At 40.9% G+C, this 20,498-nt stretch overlaps 1 protein-coding gene across 3 annotated transcripts in view; it reads left to right on the forward strand.

Annotated features, from left to right (window-relative positions):
* Positions 1-1,139: 1,139 nt before the first annotated feature.
* RESF1 (retroelement silencing factor 1) overlaps positions 1,140-20,498 on the forward strand; it is a 28,199-nt gene continuing 8,840 nt past the window's right edge. The window contains exons 1-2 of one of the 3 annotated variants that reach the window (XM_025895940.2): positions 1,140-1,562; positions 18,819-18,903. The gene's annotated coding sequence lies outside the window, so the exon portion shown is untranslated. Of the gene's footprint in view, positions 1,563-18,094; positions 18,159-18,818; positions 18,904-20,350; positions 20,470-20,498 lie in introns of those variants that run through there. The other 2 variants (XM_025895941.2, XM_025895942.2) reach the window with 2 other exon arrangements.

Consider the following 20,498-nt stretch of genomic DNA (forward strand, 5'->3'; position numbering starts at 1 on the left):
CTCAAGGCACAGAGTCTTGGCAAACTCACTGAGGTAGTTCTGAAGATGTTTACCAGGGACCATTAGTTCACTGTCATCTCACTGCAGTGAGTTGGGAGACACTTCAGTGTTTAAAGAATCAAGCCCTCCTTGTAGTTCAACCTTAAACAGTATTTATTTTTTTTTTCAGGAAGTAATGTATTGTCTGATGTTTGGCAGAAGAAAACATTACAGCATGATTCATACCAAGTCTGTTATGGGGTGTTTCAGTTTCCCTCTAAACAGAAGCTAAAACTGTTTCTTCAGTTCACTGGTCTGCCAGCTTTTTAGAAGTACTTTTATTTTGTCATTTCGGTTCTGTTCTCTACTTAGAGCACAGATGCTTTCTTGCTCCTCCCCCATGACCTTCAAGAAAAATAGTTGTAAATCAGTGAAATACTCTGATTTGCAGGAGGCTGTCTTTCAAACACTTTTTAAAAGCCAACAAATTATCAACTTAGATGTTTTCTGCAGGCAACGGTAGTAGTTGGTAGTACAATATTTTTATGTTTTATTTTTATATGTTTCTAAAAATTACACTAAATGGTGTTTCCCAACTAATTTGTTTGCCTTTTTTTTTCCCTTTTTTTTTTTCTGTGTGTGTTTGACAAAAAACAATCAAAAGGGACCTTTTGTTTTGGCTTAGTCCCTTTTGATAGAGTAGAGGTGCAATATGCATGTGGCCAGATGAGAGTGGTGTGCTTCTCAGGCAGTTCTTTTGCCCATAATGGACCACTTGAGCTGCTTACTGTTACCTTTTGAGCCACCAACTGGCTCTATTGGCTTCTGGCAAGCGGGGGAAGTGTTTTCAAGTGTTTTCTTAAATTCTGTGTGTGCTGAGCTTGCTCAGTTTTGTTTTCTGCAGCCATGAGCAGTGGGTTGGAGATCTGAGAGTTTCTGCAGCATTTGTGGTCTTTCTTGGTCCTAATCGACACAATAATTAACCTGTTGGTTTGATGCTGAGCCTCTCTTCTCTTTGTTGAAGACAATAATCATCAGAGAACAATACTGCCTTCCCCCTAATTTGAAAGGGGTCACTGAAGACAGCAAAGAAAAAGTAAAGGAGGGAACAGGAGGCCAAGAAGGTGCAATTCAACTATCTTAATTCCTAGAGCAGCTCATGGTTTGCTAACTGTGAGGGCTTGTGAAAAACCAGAGCCTGCTGGTGACTCTTAAGAAGAGGAGAGAAAAAAGAAAAAACAAGGAAAAATGGTGAAAATGCCTATTGTGGTGTTAGGATTAGGTGACTGCTAATATTTGCCTTCATGAACTGATTCTGGGCACTAATAAAAGGAAACTGTTGCTTCACAGCAAATTGGACTTCAAAATCTACCAGGAGATCTTCTGATGTGTTAATAGTAATCAGGGACATGGAAGACTCTCCAGTGGTATTGTTGGTACAGGTCATTGCTCCTTCGGAAAAAGTAGCACTTGCAGCTTATTGGTTTTTGTCCCTTCTAGGAGAAAAGATCGGTGAGGACCTCCTGTTCTTCCAGCGAGTGCTCCACATCTGTCTGAAGAAACACACTAACAAGATTGCTGAAGTAAGTTTTGTTTGTTTTGTTTTTTTAAGTGAAATTGTGGAAGCTGTTTTATTGTCTAATCTGGTTCACCCTGAAGCACCACAAGTAGTAGCATTGGTTGGTGCAACTGAAGATGTAGAAATGAGGAAGAATGTAGGGTTGGAGAAAATGTAAGCTTCTCAACCTGTCTTAATTACTTCAAGTCTTTCTAGGCTATACTTAAAACTGTTACAGCCACAGTTTTTCACAGAACTTTAATACTTTCCCTTTGCTGACAGGGAATGGATTTTTATTTTTTCACACGTTTGATTGCTAGATGTTACTAGGATGTTTCTGACTATCATTTGTGTTTCTGTTTTAATTCTCAACAGTTTTGCATCTGCAATGGGCAGTGGAAATGTAGAGCGAAAAAGCTGTAGGATTTTATACTTAAAGGAATTGCAAGGAAGCTCATTTAATGGAAGAATTGATAATGTAACTTACATATACAGGATACTTGATCACTCACCAGAGAAGCTATACTTCTTATAAACACTTCTGTGATCTTGAAGCTAGTCATATACCTTCATCCTGGGTATAAATGATCTCCATAAAATGCAAATATGCCAAAGAGCTCTTCTAGTATGTGAGAAATCTCCATGGCTGAAATTCAGTGCAGTTCAGCCAGTATTCTGTATGTGTGATTGTAAACCTTTCTCCAATTAGTAGTCATTAGGTGTTGAATAATAAGGGAGCAGTACTTTTAAAAGGGAATCTCTACAACTACTGGAGGTGTAAGACAGTTCTTTAAATGTGCCTTAGAACTTGAAAATTCTCCAGAGTTTGAAGCATGTTTCATGGTTTCTCTGAATTTCACTGTTGTTTCTGTGAAGTGTTGATGGTAAGTAGAAAATTTGCAGCTGTAGCAGAGAGGTGTAGGCATTTTCTAAAATAAAAGTCATTCTATCCAAGAAGCAGCAACTTTTGACTCTGATTCATTGTTAGCTGACCTCTTCCATCATAATGGTACTCAAAACTAGAAAAGCATGAGTACGGGTATGTATTTCAATTATATACATGAGCTATACTGTAGAGGCAAGGATACTCCTGTATAAAGGAGTCTAAAGGTAGTATTAGAAGAACTTTCATCTGTAGATTTCTGAACAGAATATTTGGTCAATTTGTGTGATGAATCCTGTCTCTGTTATTAATGCCTTTTCCCTGCAAATATTTTGCTTTTCTGTTAAAAATTACTTTCTCAGGCTTACAGCTGTTTGTCATAAGTTTTTCCCTGAGAAGTGTAAGCAATAAATGCTTCGTTGATAACCATCAAGCAATCAAATACAGTCTTGGAGATTTCATTTTGTTTTGAGCAGTGACATTTCGTTTGCTTGGTATCATGGGGAACTGGAATTTTAAAATTCCTTTTGAAGCATGGCTCTTCCAAATGCCTGAAGTCCATAGTGCTTGCAGAAAATTCACCTTTTATCTTTCAGAATAATCTCTTTGAGGTTAGTTTAGATGCTGTTTATGGCAAATTCAGATTTTTCTGTATCTAGCGGTTCTGGTTGTTGGTATGTGGCATGGTGTTTATCTGGATTATGTCATTCGTGGTGAGAAGAATGACCTCTTTCCTCTTGCCCTGTTGACCACAGTTTCCGTGACACTTGTGGCATTGTTGCTGGCTGCAATTCTACAGCTGTGGGACTGTAGATCAGTTGCCAAATGCCATGAAGTGCCTTTTCTTTGTTTTTTGATTTTTGTGCCGTCTCTGAATAAGTTTTAAAATTGAATTACATAATTTTAATTTCTCAACTGCAGAACTTCCAAACTCCCTCCAAGTTTTAAGGCACATTCAGAATTTGAAGCGTTTCCTCGTTTCTCTACACTTCACTGTTGTTGCTGTGAAGTGTGATAAGTAGAAATCTGTAGCAGTAGTCCTGCCTCAAACATCTTTATTGAAACATAATTTCAGATTTTTAACATGAGTACTAAACTTGGAAACATGGAAGTGCAGCAGGATGTTCTGTTTAAATAGGGGTGAAACAGCTTGAGCATCACCCTGCTTGCAAAAATTGCCAGTGATGAAGGTCTGGCTGCTTTCGGTGTTGAAGAATGCCGAGACCAGCCTGACTGAATCACCACAAAATGAAACAATATGAGGATGTGAAGAAACCAGTTTCCTGACAGGTGTTTCCTCATAGAGGAACCAGTGAGTGGTAGTACTAATAACTTATTTTAAATGAACTATTCTGCTGAACTAACATGGCCAGCCTAACAACACAGTACTGATGGTCAATCACTTTATCCTATAAAAGCCCAAGCCCTCTTTTTTACGGAAAGGATTTCTAGCACCCCCCTTCTAGGAGCATGTGTAGGGATTTGTCACCTAAGTGGGGATGCTTCTTAAGGTTATCCTCAGGGCTGACTGAAAGAGATTTGCCCATGGTCATAACTATGGGTGAGCAGCATCAGTCTCTCCTTTATAATTACTAAGCTAGCTTTGAAAATAATGATTTAATAAATCGTGCACTTTAGTAGCAGTAATAGATTTCTATACTGAGGAAGGTCATGGAGCAGATCATCTTGAGTGACATCACATGGCACATACAGGACAAGCCAGCAGAAAGGCAGATCCTGCTTGACCAACTTGATCTCCTTCTGTTGATGCCGAAAAACCTTGGAATAAGAGAACTGCTCAGAGACTTTACATCTTTAAACAGCAAGATATTTGTTTATTGCAATGTTGGGAGCGGGGCAGGTCGCCCTGCACGCACTCGCTGGACCCAAGAGCACAAAACAAGCCATTTTATACATTTTAGGTACACACCTTCTAATATACATATTAATAAGTAGGCTGGTGAAGCCAGGTAAAACCTGGAAAGTGAATTTAGTAGAGCAATGTAAGGATTAGAGAGAGTTAAACACAAAATGCAGGCTTTAAGCAAGGCATAGAGAACTTAGTATTAAGAAATAGCAGAGGTAATAAATTCACTAGAATACAGGACACTCTGACATGAAAGAACATAAGCAGGAACAGACAGAACTAAAAATGCTAGCACACACAAAAAATGACATATGGAAGAAAAACAAAGGAAGATAAGAAAAGGGACAAACCAAGAAATCAGGTACTCTTGCCAGACACTGAAAATCCCTGCCAAATGCACAAGGAAACTACCCAAATTAGGGAAGGTTCAAAAGTTTATGAAGATGATGATGAAAGGACACTGAGTTCATGATGATGAAGGACAGGAACGACCACCGAAGTTCTCCCCAAATTAAAGACCACACCTCTAACTCTGCCTCAACTCCGCCTGTTATGAATATTAAAAGTAGATGTTGCAATATAATGAATATTCATAATATGTGATGTAATTGCTTGGCAAAAAGTGTATAAAAGGCTCAGTTGTAAGTTTCTCGACCAGAGCAGTTTGTCCAGGGCGACCTGGCTGCTCCCCGGCCGTAAATAAATACCTCCTGCTTATAGACTCAAAATTCTGTCTCTGAGCAGTTTCTCCACGCCTTCTTTGGGGCACAAATTGGCATCACTGGTCTCTGGTAGACAGCGAGCCTTCATCCCCCTGGTGGTCATCATGATCATCTTCCTCAGGGTTGAACTTTTCAACTTTCTTTGTTGAATGACCTAGATTCTTCAAGCTAGCAAAATCCGGGCTCCAGGCCTCCTATATCTAATTCAAATGTATAGTTTACTTAATTTATTACCTTGTGGTCCACTCCCTAGCATTCTTTCTATGATAAGATTTTGGTCCAGTAAACAGAACAGAACAAGACATTAACCACTGCTCCTATAATGTTCTTCTAGCAAGGCAGAACAAACATTAGGCAATTACCTTCTCCTGGCTCAGCAGGGCAAGGAATACCAACTAGGCCATGGTTAACTCCTTTTGTGCCTTTCTGCCATCAGTATGACAGTGTGACTCACTAAGCAGATAAGGGAGAGGCTGTGGATGTTGTCTACCTGGACTTCAGTAAAATCGCTGACACTTTTTCCCACAGCATCTCCTGGAGAAACTGGCTACTCATGGCTTGGTCAGGTGCAGTCTTTGCTGGGTATAAAACTGGATGATGGCTGGTCCTAGGGAGTGAGAGGGAATGGAGTTACACCCAGCTGGTGGGTGGTCACCTGGTGTTCTCCAGGGCTCAGTGTTGGGGCCAGTCCTGTTTAATATCTTTATTGACAATTTGCATGAGGGAATCAAGTGCATCTTTGGTAAGTTTGCAGGTGACACCAAGTTGGGTGGGAGTTTTTGTCTGCTTGAGGGTAGAAGGGATCTATAGAGGGATCTGGATGGGTTGGATCAATAGGTGCAACAAGGTGAAGAGCTGGATGTGGCACTTCAGTCAAAACAACTCCATGCAATGTAGTGGGCTTGGAAGTGAGTGGCTGGAAAGCTGCCTGGTGGAAAAGGACTTGGGTGTGCTGGTTGACAGCCAGCTGTATGTGAGCCAGCAGTGTGCCCAGGTAGCTAAGATGGCCAATGGTATCCTGGCCTGTATCAGGCATATTGTGGCCAGCAGGACCAGGGCAGTGATCATCTCCCTGTATTCGGCACTGCTGAGGCCACACTTCAAATACTCTGTTTTGGTTTGGGTCCCTCACTACAGAAAAGACAATGAGGTGCTGCAGCCACTCCAGAGAAGAGCACAACAAAGTTGGTGAAGGGTCTGGAGCACAAATCTGATGAGGAGTGTTTGAGGGAGCTGGGGTTCAGCTTGGAGTAAAGGAAATTCAGGAGGGACCTTATCACTCTCTGCAACTACTTGAAAGAGATTGCAGCCAGGGGCATCCAGTCTCTTCTCCCAAGGTAACAAGCGATAGGACAGGAGGAAATGGCTGGTTAGATTGAATATCATGACAACTTTTTTCACTGAAGGTGTTGTCAAGCATTGGAACAGGCTGCCCAGGGAAGGGTTGAGTCATGAACCCTGGAGGTATTTAAAGAGGTGTAGATGTGTTGCTTAGGGACATGGCACTTGGCAGTGCTGGGTTAATGGGTGGACTCCATCTCAGAAGTCTCTTCCAACCTAAATTATTCTATGATTCTGTGTTGTGCAGTAGATAATTTAGATAATTCTCATTCAAGTCCTTTGGTCTAATCATTGTCATCATCAATTGACATAAATATTTTAAGTTTAAATAAACATAAATACTATAAATATATTTTGTTTGCCATCCTTCATCCTGTGGGGCAAGGTTCTATGAAAGATTGATTACACCTGGTATAATCCTTTATACATTAACTGTTGTCCAAGCCTGAGACTAAAATTGGATCCAGCGGCACCTAGACTCCTCCTGAAACAAGGACTCGAGGCTTTGGGCCTACAGTACTTCACTACACTTGGCTTAAGTATGACTGCAAAATGTAACCACTGGTTTAGCTTGTAATGGCTTGCCAATAGGGACCTGCCCTACTGACAGGGTAAGATATGAGCTCGAGAGAAGAGCTTGGCATGTAACAAGCAGTATAGAAGACCATAGAAGGATGGTCATGTATTGGCCTTAAAAGATATGTGTGATTCTATCAAGTATATAATGGATAGTATAGGAATAGGTAACCAGATGTGTGGTTGGATAAGGAAACCACAAACTGTATTCTGCACTGACTCTGTATGAATGTACTTTTTAAGATAAAACTGTAAGTTGTTTGTTCAAGGGTGTAAAAACCCCACGAAAATTGTCACTTACCGGACATGTACATGGAGGTGCAAACCCCTACGTGCTCCTGGAGCAATAAAGGTGTGCTTTACTCTACAGTGCGTACTGTGTAAATGATTCCTTTGAATGACTCTCTGAGAAGGTGTTCAGATTCCTTTGAATCACTCTCTGAGGAGGAGTCTAGAAAGCAAGAGTGTCCTTTCTGCTCCTTGTGACTCACTGGGAGGGTGTACGTGACAAACTTTGTCCAAAACTTTTTAATTCTATCAGCGGCAGTGAGAAAGCAGCAGAAAAAATAGCAGGCCAAGAGTTAAAACAATAACCTGTGTTGGCAGTGACGGAACACAATTTCCAGGACACTGTTTCCAGTCATAAAATTGGGGAGTGTGTTGAGTGTAGAGATATCTGTTATTAGAGCATCTTGTGGTACCAGCAACTGGAATGAGAGAATGTCTGTGTCAGTAGCTGGAAGGACTGTAGCTCTAGGGAGCATCTCTGCAGGTCCCACAGCTTTGGAGTGCCAACTTTTTCTGGGTCCAAGCAGGGTTATTGGATGGGCAGAGTGTGTGCTTGTGACTCTAGAGACTGGGGATATGTGGGTTTTAGAGAGACATTCAATCCTAACCAGCCAAAGAGGAGGAAAAGAGATTTGTCTGTCTATACCTCTGTTTTACGTGAATGATGTATGTGAATGCTGTTGAAGGCAGCACCTTATTTGTGGCTGTCTGTCAGTGTCTTTTGGGTGTCTCTGGGCTGCATGCTCAGCCTTGCTGCTTGATGAGCCTTCAAACAGGAAAGCAGCAGCAGCTGTGTCCATGAACCTGCAATGAAGACACTGGATCTCCAGGCTGGGCTCCAGCCTCAGGGCAGGAGGAACCACCAGGTCACAGAGCTGCTGGAGGTGTTCGCTTTAACAAGCACTGAAACTATGCTAATGAAAATTTGATGAGGAAGATTTGGTTGGGTTTTGTTTCAATGGCTGTTTCTTGAACTGAAAAGTCTCTGTCCTGTTTCTTTATCTTTTTGGAAAAGGTCCTGTTTGTTCCGATTACTCTTCTCGCTGTGCTAGATTTGGGCCTTGAGGACTTTGAGAATGAAATGTGTTCAGTTAAAAACAAACAAAAAACCAAACAAAAACCCCTGCTAACTAACTGAAAAATACTGTTGGATAATACTAAATAAAATCACATTAAAAGTCCTGGTCTTTGGAGGAGACAATGCTAAAAACAGAAAGGAAAACTGTGAAGGAGAGTCTGATACAGCATAAAGGTTATAGGAGTAAAACAGGCCCTTCCCATAAATGTATTTGTGGCAGCAGATGGCATTAGGGCAACAAAGTCATGGAATCATAGAATATGCTGAGTTGGAAGGGACCCATCAGGATAATTGAGTCCACTTCTTAGCCATGACCAGGACACTCCAAGAAGGCTTGGTGCTTTGACCAATTCCTCAGGAAACCTGTTCCAGTGCTCAGCCACCCTCTGGGTGAAAAATCTTTTCCTGATATCCAACCTAAACTTCCCCAGTCTCAGCCTCATGCTGTTGCCTGCCGAGTCCTGTCACTGGTCACTGTGAGAGTCTGAAATGTTAATTGTTAATGATTCAAACAATTGGCTGTTTGCAAAAGCAGCAGGATGCTTTGCTGAGGCCAGGTTTGCACCCCGCAACTGAAGGGGAGGAGAGGTTTTGGATGTGATCTGCATAAGAGCAGCCTAGGTGCAGAACTGGTGAGCACCCATCACTAGAGGATGACCATGACATGTTTAGGTTTTGAGCCCAATAATGGAGGGGGCTGATAAGAAGCAGATCCTGCTAGGTGGGATAATGGCAATATCTTCCCTTACACAAGTGCCTCAGTTGTAAAACTCTCCTTCCCCCCATCTCCCAAGGGTATTTCACAGTCACATGCTCATGGGACATTCACACATAGGCTTAAGGGTATTCATCCCATCTGATGAGTGTTATGATCCAATTATTGAAACTTAGAGAGATGTCTCTGCCCAAATTAAGGTGCAAATGAGACCATATGCTGAAATCAATAGCACAGATTTTTATTTGATAGTAAATGTGAGCTGGAGAGAGAGAGAGGAAGAAACAGGAAAAAGAGAGAGGCAGGTGGAGAGGAAGAGAGTGAGAGAGAGAGATTAAGTAGAAAAATATCATGACTCTGTTATAGGTAAATAAACCAAATCAAAATATAGCAGCAAAATTTATTATAAGATTTATTTAAAGTGTAAATAAGCAAATCAGCATGCTGGGCGGCCTGCAGAGACCCCTGCTCTTCCAACGGCCTGCAAGCTCAATAGAGACAAACAGTAACTTTTATACTTTTTCAACTCCCCTCCCATAGTCACTTGTTAGCTCTTTGCTGGGCTTGAGTTCGCGGGCTTCGTTCTGGTTGGTTCTGTTGCAGGCCCATTTTAGTTGCCAGGGACTTTCCATTAGTAGTTTAAATTAGCTCAAATGTCCTTGGAGCTGGGTGTGAATATGGTGTCCAGATGTTCTCTTTGGCTCTTCTTTATCATTTTTATCCTTGACTCCTTGGTACTTGTTCTCTTCTTCTTTTTCTAATGAGTACACTTAGACAATATTTTTAGAAAAACAGAATATAGTATATGTGCTCAGTAAAGCAAAATACTTTATCTTGCCAACTAGAAAACTGTCTCAACTTATAATAGTAACAAGGCAGTTAACTATTCCACAGCTCACAACTCCTCAGTCCCAAAAAAAGCATTAGCTATAATATATGAAAAGTACATATATATATTTTGATGAGTAAATTTCCCCATTTCTTGCTCATTACAACTCTGTGGATTCCAATGGCGTCCTGCTGGTTTTCTTGTTTTGGTCTTCTTGATGGTGATGGTCCCAGTCTTGTCAACATGAGAATTGGAGTCTGGATCCTATAAGGGAAGCCCATGAAAACAGCTTCTAGTCATCTGGGACCTCTCTGGATACCCCAGACTGCTCAAAAATCATTGAGAGAGCCTTTGCAATGACATCAGGTTGCTCTTTGAGGATCCTGGGATGAATCCCGTAAGGATTCATCAGAAGTCAATAGGCCAAAGTGGGAAATAGGCTGCTGGAAATGGTAGAATGGGAATCTGCAAAGAGAAGTGACAAGTCTTTATATGCTTAAGGGTAATGTAACTATTCTGTGATTGATTGTCACTCTGAGATTTAGGTAATTTGCAACAAATTATCTCCTACTTAACGGCTAAGAATTCTTGTGGCAAGAAAACCCCTGTATGCTGGTACTGCTGTGACATCTAAAATACATTTATGAACAGAGGAAAACAATTCTTGGTCTGTACTAACTCTTTCCTTTAGGCACGTTGAGTTGATTCAGGCTGTCTTTTTATGACACCATAAGTCAAGCATACTGAATTAATTTTAAATGCTTCAGGTTAAATGAGGCTGGCTGCTACAAGTCCAGAAGCAGAAATGGGTGAGCCAAGTTTTGCTGGCCTGCTGCTGAATTATTGTCTATTCAATTCTTGGAATCTTCTGTTTGCTGAAGTCCATGTTCCTGAGAGGTAGGAAACAACTTGTTAGAGTGTACTGAGAAATGTCAGAGTCTCCCAGGAGAATTCTCTTCATGCATGAGCCCCATTTGATATCAGGGGTGCAAACTTCAATATTATCTTCTTAATCTTAATTTCTTAATTTTGGTGCCAGGCCTTTATTCAATCTGTGAGATGGATCACAGATCTGTCTTGGTGTAAATCCAGAGATAAGACAGAGGAGATTTGTTTAGTAGTAGCATCTCCAATCTAGGTCAACACATAAGCAACAGCTAAACTTGTGTTTGCATTACATGTAAAGTTTACCAAGAGCTGCCAGGCATGCAGGTGTCATTTGGTGTCAGTGCAATTATTCTGGGCAACTTCTAAGAGTTTTAGCAAGTGGGATTCTCTGTCACCTTCTCTTAAGATTCCAGATACTGCAGCTCATACCCTTGGCTGCTTGAAGGCAGCTCAGAGCTGAGGAAATGTTCCCTTGGGTTATCCCAAAAGATTTAGTAATAATGTGCAATCACTGTGTTTTGGACGTTGCCATAAAAGCATAGTGTTTTCGGTCAACCACTGTCCTAGTCCCAGCTTAAGTAATGATACCTGTAAGGGAAAGTGAAGATTTTGCAGTGGGGTAGTCACTGTGTAATTTAAAGACTTGGGCTAAAGTTTTCTTTACTTTCATCTGCTACTCTTGGACTGCAGTTTACTTAAATTATAGGTGTCAATGTTTGCCACCACTCCGATCACAGCAGTGAGTTCTACTTTGGCATTCGGAATGGCCTTGGCCATGGGACAAGAAGAATAGGAATGAATCTGGCTGACAGCCAAACTACATGAATGGGCATAGCCTATGGTTCTTCACAAAGAATTCAGCCGCAAATTTTCCCAGTATGGATGTGAAGGACTGTGCTTCCAGTGGTGCACCCTGCAAAAACAGCCCAGGAGTTGATGTGTACCTGGTGATGCCAATTTTGTGCCCCAAAAGGCGCAGTGGAACTGCTCAGAGACAATTTTTAGTCTTTGAGCAGCGAGGTATTTATTTCAGGTGTAATGGTTGATTAAAGCTGAATTAAAAATTTGCTTATCAAATTAAGTTTACTGTTAAATAAAGTTTGTAATAAGTGCTATAATAACTAACAAAGGTAAGGGTAAATGACTTACTAATCATATTAGGCTTTGTCTAATAAAGTTTAAGCTGACATTTTTCCAGAGTTGCTAGGTAGTAGGCTGCAGAAATGTCAAACCGCAAACTTATATTCTGCTAGACTGGCTATAGGTAATGTCAAACCACAAAAGCTATGTTACTATAGTGATAAATTGAATAAGATATCCGATTATTTTTAAAGTGTCTGTTTTAAGTATACCTATAGGGAAAGAAGTAATAAAAGGTCAACCACAAGAACTGTGAAAGGAAACTACTGTCTCTGTTAAGAGAATTCCAACATGGCTGACCTTAAAGACTATAATCTAATGGAATCAGTGGTTGTCCTCCCTCAGCAACAGGACAAAGCCCACGAAAGGGAAACCAGTACTGAAAAAGCCCGCAAAATGGAAACCAATGTGGGTAGAGCCTGCGAAGCAGAAACCAAGCAGGACAAAGCCCACGAAACAGGGACCAATGACAAGATGACATGAGACTGAGGGGGAGGTGGTTTTGAAGGGTATAAAAGATGGAGTTTTAGTTTTTGTTCTTTGCAGACCGCTGGTGAAGCCAGGAGACTTCCCCGGTCGCCCAGCGCGCTGATTTACTTATTTACCTTTATTAAATTCTTTAATATTTTCGAATTAAAATTCTCCCGTCTATTTGACTATTACATAGGCAACATTGGGGAACTCCCAGCTCGCACTGGACAAAGAGTTCCAAAGCAATCAGTGAAAAGTCAGACTATCTATACAATTTTTGAGAGAGATTACATCATCTTTACATGCATATTCATATTATTGCAACATCTAGTTATAATATTCATAGCAACAGAGTCAGGGACGGGGTCATCATTTTGGAGAGAATCTTGGTGGTACTTCCTGTTACTTCAGCCTTGGGGGTCGTCATTTTACTCCTGTCCCTCAGGTAAACTTTTGAACTTTCTTTAATTCTGCTGACTCCAACATGTGTTTGGCAGAAGTTTCTGATATTTGGCAGGAATTTCTGATATTTGGCAGGAGTTTCTGGACCCTGGTCCTTCTCTTTCCCCTTATCTCTCTCTGTGTTCCTTCCATATGTCTTTTTATATGTATGTTAGCATTTTTTGTTGTCTTTATTTTCCTGTGCTCTTACTTTATGTTCTCTCGTGTCACTGTGTCTGCATTCTTTGGTAAAGTATTATCTTCCATTAGTCCTTGGTCTTGGTTCTTTGTTTCCTTCCATTAGTCCTTGATCTTGGTTCTTTGTTTCTTCGCTCAGAGCATGCATTCAGAGTTAACTCTTCAGGCCTTGTTCTGTTTCAATACTTTTAGGAGAAAGGTTGGATGTGTAATTCATATTCCAATTCCAGGTGGAATGTGTGCACAACAAGGAATAGAGAGGGTGGCCATCTGACTAAAACCCAGGCCTTATGACAATTAAAGAGCCTAGGAGACTTGATATTTGCATTTGGAGGAGGAAGTAGGTTGGGTAAAGGAAACAGACTGCCAGACACTTTCAGAAATACCTTTGGTACTGGCATGTGTGATAGACTACGATGAGTGATATTGTTTATCAAACAGGATGTTCTGCTTGAACCGCTAAGCTAAGACAAATGCTAAACCACAAAGAATTGTGCAAATGCTTACGCAAGGTATACCTTAAGATTGCCAAATGTTCTAAGAACTAAAAGGACCGCCCATATAAGGAAGACGATTGCTGCCAGAGCCAAAGGGCAGAGAAAGAACACCCGAGGAAGATGTCTTACTTCATCCTGGACGACCACCGGGAGGCAGAAGAGACCCCCTAGGAACAGCCCAGGCATGCGCAGAGTACTATTGCCACATCACAGAAAGCGGAACTGGAAGACTATAAAAAGAGACTGTCTTAGCCTGTTAGTGCGGCAGTTGGTGGAGCGGTGACTCCCCTGTCGCCCAGCGCTGCATTTGCTCATATTCTGCTTGCTATATCTGGGTAATTAATAAATTTTAATTGGTACTTTGATCCGTTGGGGTCGTAATTTATGACAGCATGCAAGAAGACTCCTTTAAAAAATAACCCAAACGCCTTACTTTCTGGTCAGGACCCTGGCATTCATCAGGAAGAATATAAAGTTCCTGATGTTCTTTGAGGGCTGAAATTTGGGATTGTATCTTGTGTAAGATACCCATCTGTATCTGCTAGGAAAGTCATCAATATACTGTGGTGAAAGACATCAGGAGTGGGAGAAATTTCAGCTAATATTGCTCATGTTATCTTAGTATCAATGGTAGGACTGTAGCCACAGCCTTGAGGTAAATGGGTAGAGGTATAAGGAATGCCATTCCAAGTACAATCAAAGTGATCTTGGTAGTCCTAGTTGGTGGGACACTGGAAGAATGTCTTCAGTGTCCAAACCATCTATGCATAGATAAGAGGAAAGGTAATTGGTATTGATTACTTTGGCAGCTCTTGAGACCACAGTATGAGGTGGAGAGGAGGCAGAATTTATGCCTTGGTAGCTGTGATGAGCAGAGTGGAAGCTTTTGACAAGGTTTATCATGTTGATCCTCCTATTGAGTCAGAGGGTGCAGAAAATGCCCCCTTCATTTCTAAATTCCTTCTCAGAGAGGAGTCTGGGTGTGGCTGGATCTAGTTCCAGCCCCAGACTTAGTCAAAGGTTTATGTCTAAAAAATTATACAGTGTAATTGTAACTTTATGCAACTTCATCCCACAGGCTCAGGAAAGGCAAACCAATATGGAAAAATTGTTCTTTTTTTTTATATGGTGATGTAAAGAACTGATAAAAGGTGTTATAGGTAAATAAACCAAATCAAAATATAGCAGCAATTTTTATTATAAGATTTATATAAAGTGCAAATAAGCAAATCAGCATGCTGGGTGGCCTGGAGAGACCCCTGCTCTTCCAACGGCCCACAAACTCAATAGAGACAAACAGTAACTTTTATACTTTTTCAACTCCCCTCCCATAGTCACTTGTTAGCTCTTCATTGAGCTTGAGTTCACGGGCTTCGTTCTGGTTGGTTCTGTTGTAGGCCTATTTAATTGCCAGGGACTTTCCATCAGTAGTTTTAATTAGCCCTAATGTCCTTGGAGCTGGGTATGGGAATGGTATCCAGATGGTCCAGATGTTCTCTTTGGCTCTTCTTTATCATCTTTATCCTTGACTCCTTGATCCTTGTTCTCTTAGACAATATTTTTAGAAAAACAGGATATAGTATAGATGCTCAGTAAAGCAAAATACTTTATCTTACCACCTAGAAAACTGTCTCAACTTATAATAGTAATAAGGCAGTTAACTATTCCGCAGGTCACAACTCCTCAGTCCCAACAAAGCATTAGCTATAATATATGAAAAGTACATATATATATATTTTGACGAGTAAATTTTACCATTTCTTGTTTATTACAAAGGTAAAAAGTTTTTTGTCATTGCCTCAGGCATGAAACCAAAAAGCCTTTACTGAAAAACTGCAAAAGCTGAGCTGCCTTAATTAAAGACTGCAAAAAGGCGAGCTACTTTAAAGACTGCAAGAAGCAAGCTAGAGGAGGCAAGTTGCTTTAGTTGAAAACCTGCTGGAGGCAGGTTGCTGTAATCAAAAAGTAGTTGTTTTAATTGAAAGAGCTTAAAATTAGTTATTTTTATCAAGAAATCCGTACTGGTAATAAAAAATTGTTACAAAAAAGTTACCTTGAATAAAAAGCGTCCAATGCAGTCAGAGAAATGCTACATGGCAAGGACTCACCCTTCCAAATGAGGTATTTATTGGGGAACCAGCCAATGGGCATTCAGAGGCTACCTGCTATTTAATTAAAATACTGTTACTCATGTTTCTGTTGAATTTCGTACAAGATATGAGGACACTTTAGCAGTGCCTAATGTGGCACGGAGGGCTGCTGCTGCGGGAGCTGCTGCCACTTTGCCTTCTCGTTTGCTTGCTGTCGAAGACTACAGGACAAGAAATCACAAAAGAAGACCAGAGAAGACGACTGTGAGGAGACTAAGGACTGACCCTGCAAGCCAGAGCAGAGCCCATGGTGGTGGTAACTCCTTTCCTGTGCTTCTAGAAGTTGCTCTTGGCTTTGTCCTACTTTTCTATTTTCCTTCTTTTCCTCTGCTCTTTTTGTGTTAGAAAATAAAGTTGAATTATTGTTTTGGAATCCAATATTTGGCCTCGTTTGTACCTTAATCTCACTTGTGGGAATGTTTAGAACCTCTCCACATTCATGGACTAAGGCAAACCTTGCCTCTCTACATCTAAACAGATTGAACAGGTGATAATACGGATGATATTGATGATAATACTGGTTGTTATAAATTAGACCACAATGGATCAATAAACCAATTAGAATTTATTAATTACAGCAAGAGAATATGAGCAAAGTGCAGCGCTGGGCGACAGGGGAGTCACCGCTCCACCAACTGCCGCAACATCATGCTAAAACAGTCCCTTTTTATAGTCTTCTAGTTCCTCTTTCTGTAATGTGGCAGTAGTACTCCGCGCATGCCTGGGCTGTTGCTAGGGGGTCTTTTCTGCCTCCCGGTGGTCGTCGAGGCTGAAGTAAGATGTCTTCCTCTTTCTACCCTTTGGCTCTTGTGGCTTTTGTCCTCCTTATATGGGTTGTTCTTGCATTTCTTGGAACATTTAGCAATCTTAACGTATATCTTGCTTAAGCATTAGCACAGCTCTTTGTGGTTTAGCACTTGCTTCAGCTTAGCTTAGCGGTTAAGCTACACGTCCTGTTTGATAAACAATACCACCCAGCATAGTCTATTACACTGGTTAGATTAAAGGACTTACTCAGAATTAGTTACTACACAGTCTAGATAGGTAACTGTAATTACAGTGCATTATATACTGAAGCAACAATAATAAAGCTAGCAAAATAATTGAGCAGAGATTGATATTGCTCACTCATACCAGTGCCTGTGGGCAGAACTCTTTCGCTCAGCCTCGAGGAGTAACCTTGGAGGTGTCCTCAAGGGAGGAATCTCCATACACAGTCCTAGAAAGGGGATGTGAGAAGTGTTGGAAGCATAAAACAGTGAAGAAAATGCAAAGCTCAATATGTGATGGGGCCCATGATGATCATGGAAGCCAGATGGAGGTCAGGTTGTGTTGCCATGGCGTCGGGGAGGAATGTGAAGTGGGGTACAAGCTGTGTGGTCTCATTCTTTGGCTTGATACCAGGAAGTGTTTCATACAACTGCTACCAAGTATACCTTCTACCAAGAAATATTCCATACAACACAACCACAAAGAACAGAAGATTTGACTACAGTCCCACTGATAGCGCTTTGCACAATAATGGTTGATAAGGTATAAAAGGACCCTGATTTTGTACCTGACTGGGAGATGAGAATTCAACACAAAAATGGTAGGGACAGGTTGATGGGTTTGTCTTCCTTGCCCTCCCCAGAAGGAGATCTCACCACCATGGAGAACTAAATCTACAAGCCAGTGCTGAGCCCATGGTGGTGGTAACCTATCCTAGTTAGAACAGCTGGGACCATCACTGGATGGATGTAACCCAAAACTGTGTATTCTATAGCCTTCCATGCCATTTCCCAGAAACTGTTGTCAATAGACTATTTGCACCTTCTGCCCAGAGCAGCCTGACTCCTCAGGCTATAAACTAGGTGTTAAGAAGCCTGTGAGATAGGAGGGTGCTTCTGTCCTCATACCCTTTGTGGAACTCCTCGCCCTGAGGGAAATACTGAGCATTCCTGCCTGAACTGGAGAATGTATAATCTTGGAGTCTTGGAACATTTTCAACCACTCATGGGATCCAGAGGAAGACTGCAGACCACCGCTCTCAAACAGACTGAGACCACCACTCTCAACTGGACTGCAATCACCACTGTTCAACCAGACTGTAACCACCACCCTCGACTGGACTGCAGTCACCACTCTTGACTAGACTGCAACAGCACTCTCACCAAGAGGTTTTTCCCCTCTCCCTTTACTTTGGACTCAGGGGGCCCAAAGAACACCACTCTGTTCATGCCCCAGGTTGCTGGGTTATACATGTGGGTTTTGTGGGTTAAAACCAATTTTTTGTCTGTATAATCGTACTTACTGTATTATTTTATTAAATTGTTATTCTGACTCATAATCTCTCTTTTGAGTTGAGTTCATTTCCCCTGCTGGTTTACCTTTAAACCAGCACATAACCCCTTTTCTGTGCTTCTAGTAATTTCTCTTGGCTTTTCCTACGTTTATGTTTTCCTTATTTCCTTCCTCTCCTTTTGTTTTAGAAAATAAAGTTGACTTATTTTGGAATCCAACATCTGGCCTCGTTTGTGTCTTAATCTCGCTTTCAGGTATGCTCAAACTTAATTCCTTTCCACAGGATCAAGGGAAACTTCACCTCTCCATACCTAACAGCTGTATTATTCCTTCTTCCCTGGAATGAACAGCCGTAACAGTTGGACTTGCTGGTCTTTATATAGGTGGCCCGAATTCCCCTCAAATCTCTGTGTGGTGTCTCCACAGAGAGATTTAGGGACATTAAATAAGACACAGGCCAGAGACATGCCTAAAACTATCTGATGGAGAAGTCTAGGGGGGTAAGCATTTTAGTCAGGTAGATTTGTTAAAGAACTGTGCCAAATATCGCTTTTTAAAGTAGCATGTTTCATTGTATTAAAGCTTTTATTAGCTTTATTAAAGAATTTTTAAGGTTGTGATGAGAATTGCAAACTTAATTTTTGTAATCCAGCTAATAATGATGATTGACAAACCAAGGTTGTAGTCATTTTTATTGTTTTGAAAGTGACAATAATTGGATTTTACTCTTGGTGGAGTTGTGTGTTGCATGTAGTCAAAGTTCCTCCTCTAGCAAGGATTTTACATTTACTACTGGTTGTCATCCTAGTCTTGTTTGCCTCCGTTAGTCATGTTTCTAGAAAATGTGTCTTAAATTTCTTCAACAGTTATCTAATTCAAGGACATGGTTGTTTTATTCTCTGCTCATTTTTCAGGAAATACCCTGTGTAACAGTAGCAGTCTGAAATCTTTACATTGGATGCAGAAGCCTGTTGTCTCATCTAAGATTCCTGCATCATTGTAAGTATTGCCTTAACACTGCTGTTGCTGTTTTTTGCTGATTTCATATGCAACCTTGTTTTCTGGTTTTCTTTTGTTATTGGTGTCCTATGAGAGCAGAGGAGGTAAAAGGTAGAGTGAAGAAAGAGCTATCTTTGAATCTTGAAATAACACCTGGAAAATTGTAACACTGAGTCTTATTTTTTATAGGCTAGATACGAGTGAAACTTCTGATTTCCAAGCTTGAAATCAGAAGAGTGTTAAAATCTAAAAGAGGCCATGAAGGAAAGTCAGGAGCCTTGGGTGATCTGGGAGAAGTGGCATGAAACATTTTGTTGAGAAACTGTCTAATACCTTGCACAAAGTAAGGTGTTTATTATGTCCTAGCTGGATTTGACCATACTGAGAGGAACTTGTTGAGATGCAGGCTGCATTCATGCTTGTAGGTTGTCATTTTGAAGACTGAAATAAAGTTTGGCTTTGAAGCCATTGTCTCTAACAGCTTTACAGAGTAACATGCTCACCCAGTTGGGCTTGTTGGTAATACATGTACATTCTGCAATATAACACATGGAGACATAGAGATACGTGTAGGTGAGATACTTGTAGGTGAGATCTCCATCTTCACTGTGAGAGGGACCAGCTTTTATACTGCTGAAAAAACAAGCTTACATAACTACTCGTGTGGAAAAACATCTGTTTTCCTTCTCCTCCTGGATTCCACCCAAAACCTGGCCCAGGGCTCAAGGGGAAAACCAGTGGAGTCAGCCTTGACCATCTACTGCTAAACAAGGCCAGGCATCTACTTCCATGGCCTTGACCAGTCTCTGAATATGGAAAGAGAAGTCATATTTTGCTAACAAGCATACATATTTCATTAATGAACAGATACAAATATTATTTAGTAATGAGCAGATACTAATATATCTTACTAAAAAGCACATGTATTTTGTTAATGAGCAGATACACAGGTGTAGTCTTATCATACTATGTATTTCACTAAGAATTATATGTAGTTTTAGCCAATGAGTAGATACACAGATTAGGGGGATCTGTGTATCTACTCATTGGCTAAAACTGCGAAGCCCAGCCATGATGAGATACACAGATAAGTATAATGTTAGTTGGAAGGTTCATCTGGAGGTCAACTTTGGCTCAGGGCCTGTTGTTCAGGCCTCAGTACTTCACTTTGTCACCTCCTGAAGGTGTGTGTACTGCAGTAGTAGAAGTGATGATGTCATCTCCATGCTTCATGCCTTCTCCCAGCTGTGTAAGTTCATGCTACAGCGTTAGAATTATGAGAGCTTTCCTTGCAGCTCACTAGAGGCAGAGTTATGTTCCTCAAAATTAAAATAAAACTAGTGGGCCACATTTTTGTGAGAGGTTTTTACTAAACCCAAGTTCATTTTTTCTTTTTTTTTTGTTGTTGTATTTGAAGGTATAACTGAAATCAGGTCTTCTCATCTGAAAACTCTGGCCTGTATTTTATTCTGCTGGTGCTTCTCGTGCTCAGCTCTTAAGCATTGCTCATTGTGCCCTGTTGTACAAATACCTTGGGGTTTTTTTCCATTGTTTTTGGATGAGAAGGTAAATATAGCCATCTATTGTTAAATTAA

The sequence above is a fragment of the Manacus vitellinus genome, unplaced genomic scaffold (genome assembly GCF_001715985.3).
Source record: "Manacus vitellinus isolate BGI_N305 unplaced genomic scaffold, ASM171598v3 scaffold_5_pilon, whole genome shotgun sequence".
Taxonomy (NCBI): Eukaryota; Metazoa; Chordata; class Aves; order Passeriformes; family Pipridae; genus Manacus; species Manacus vitellinus.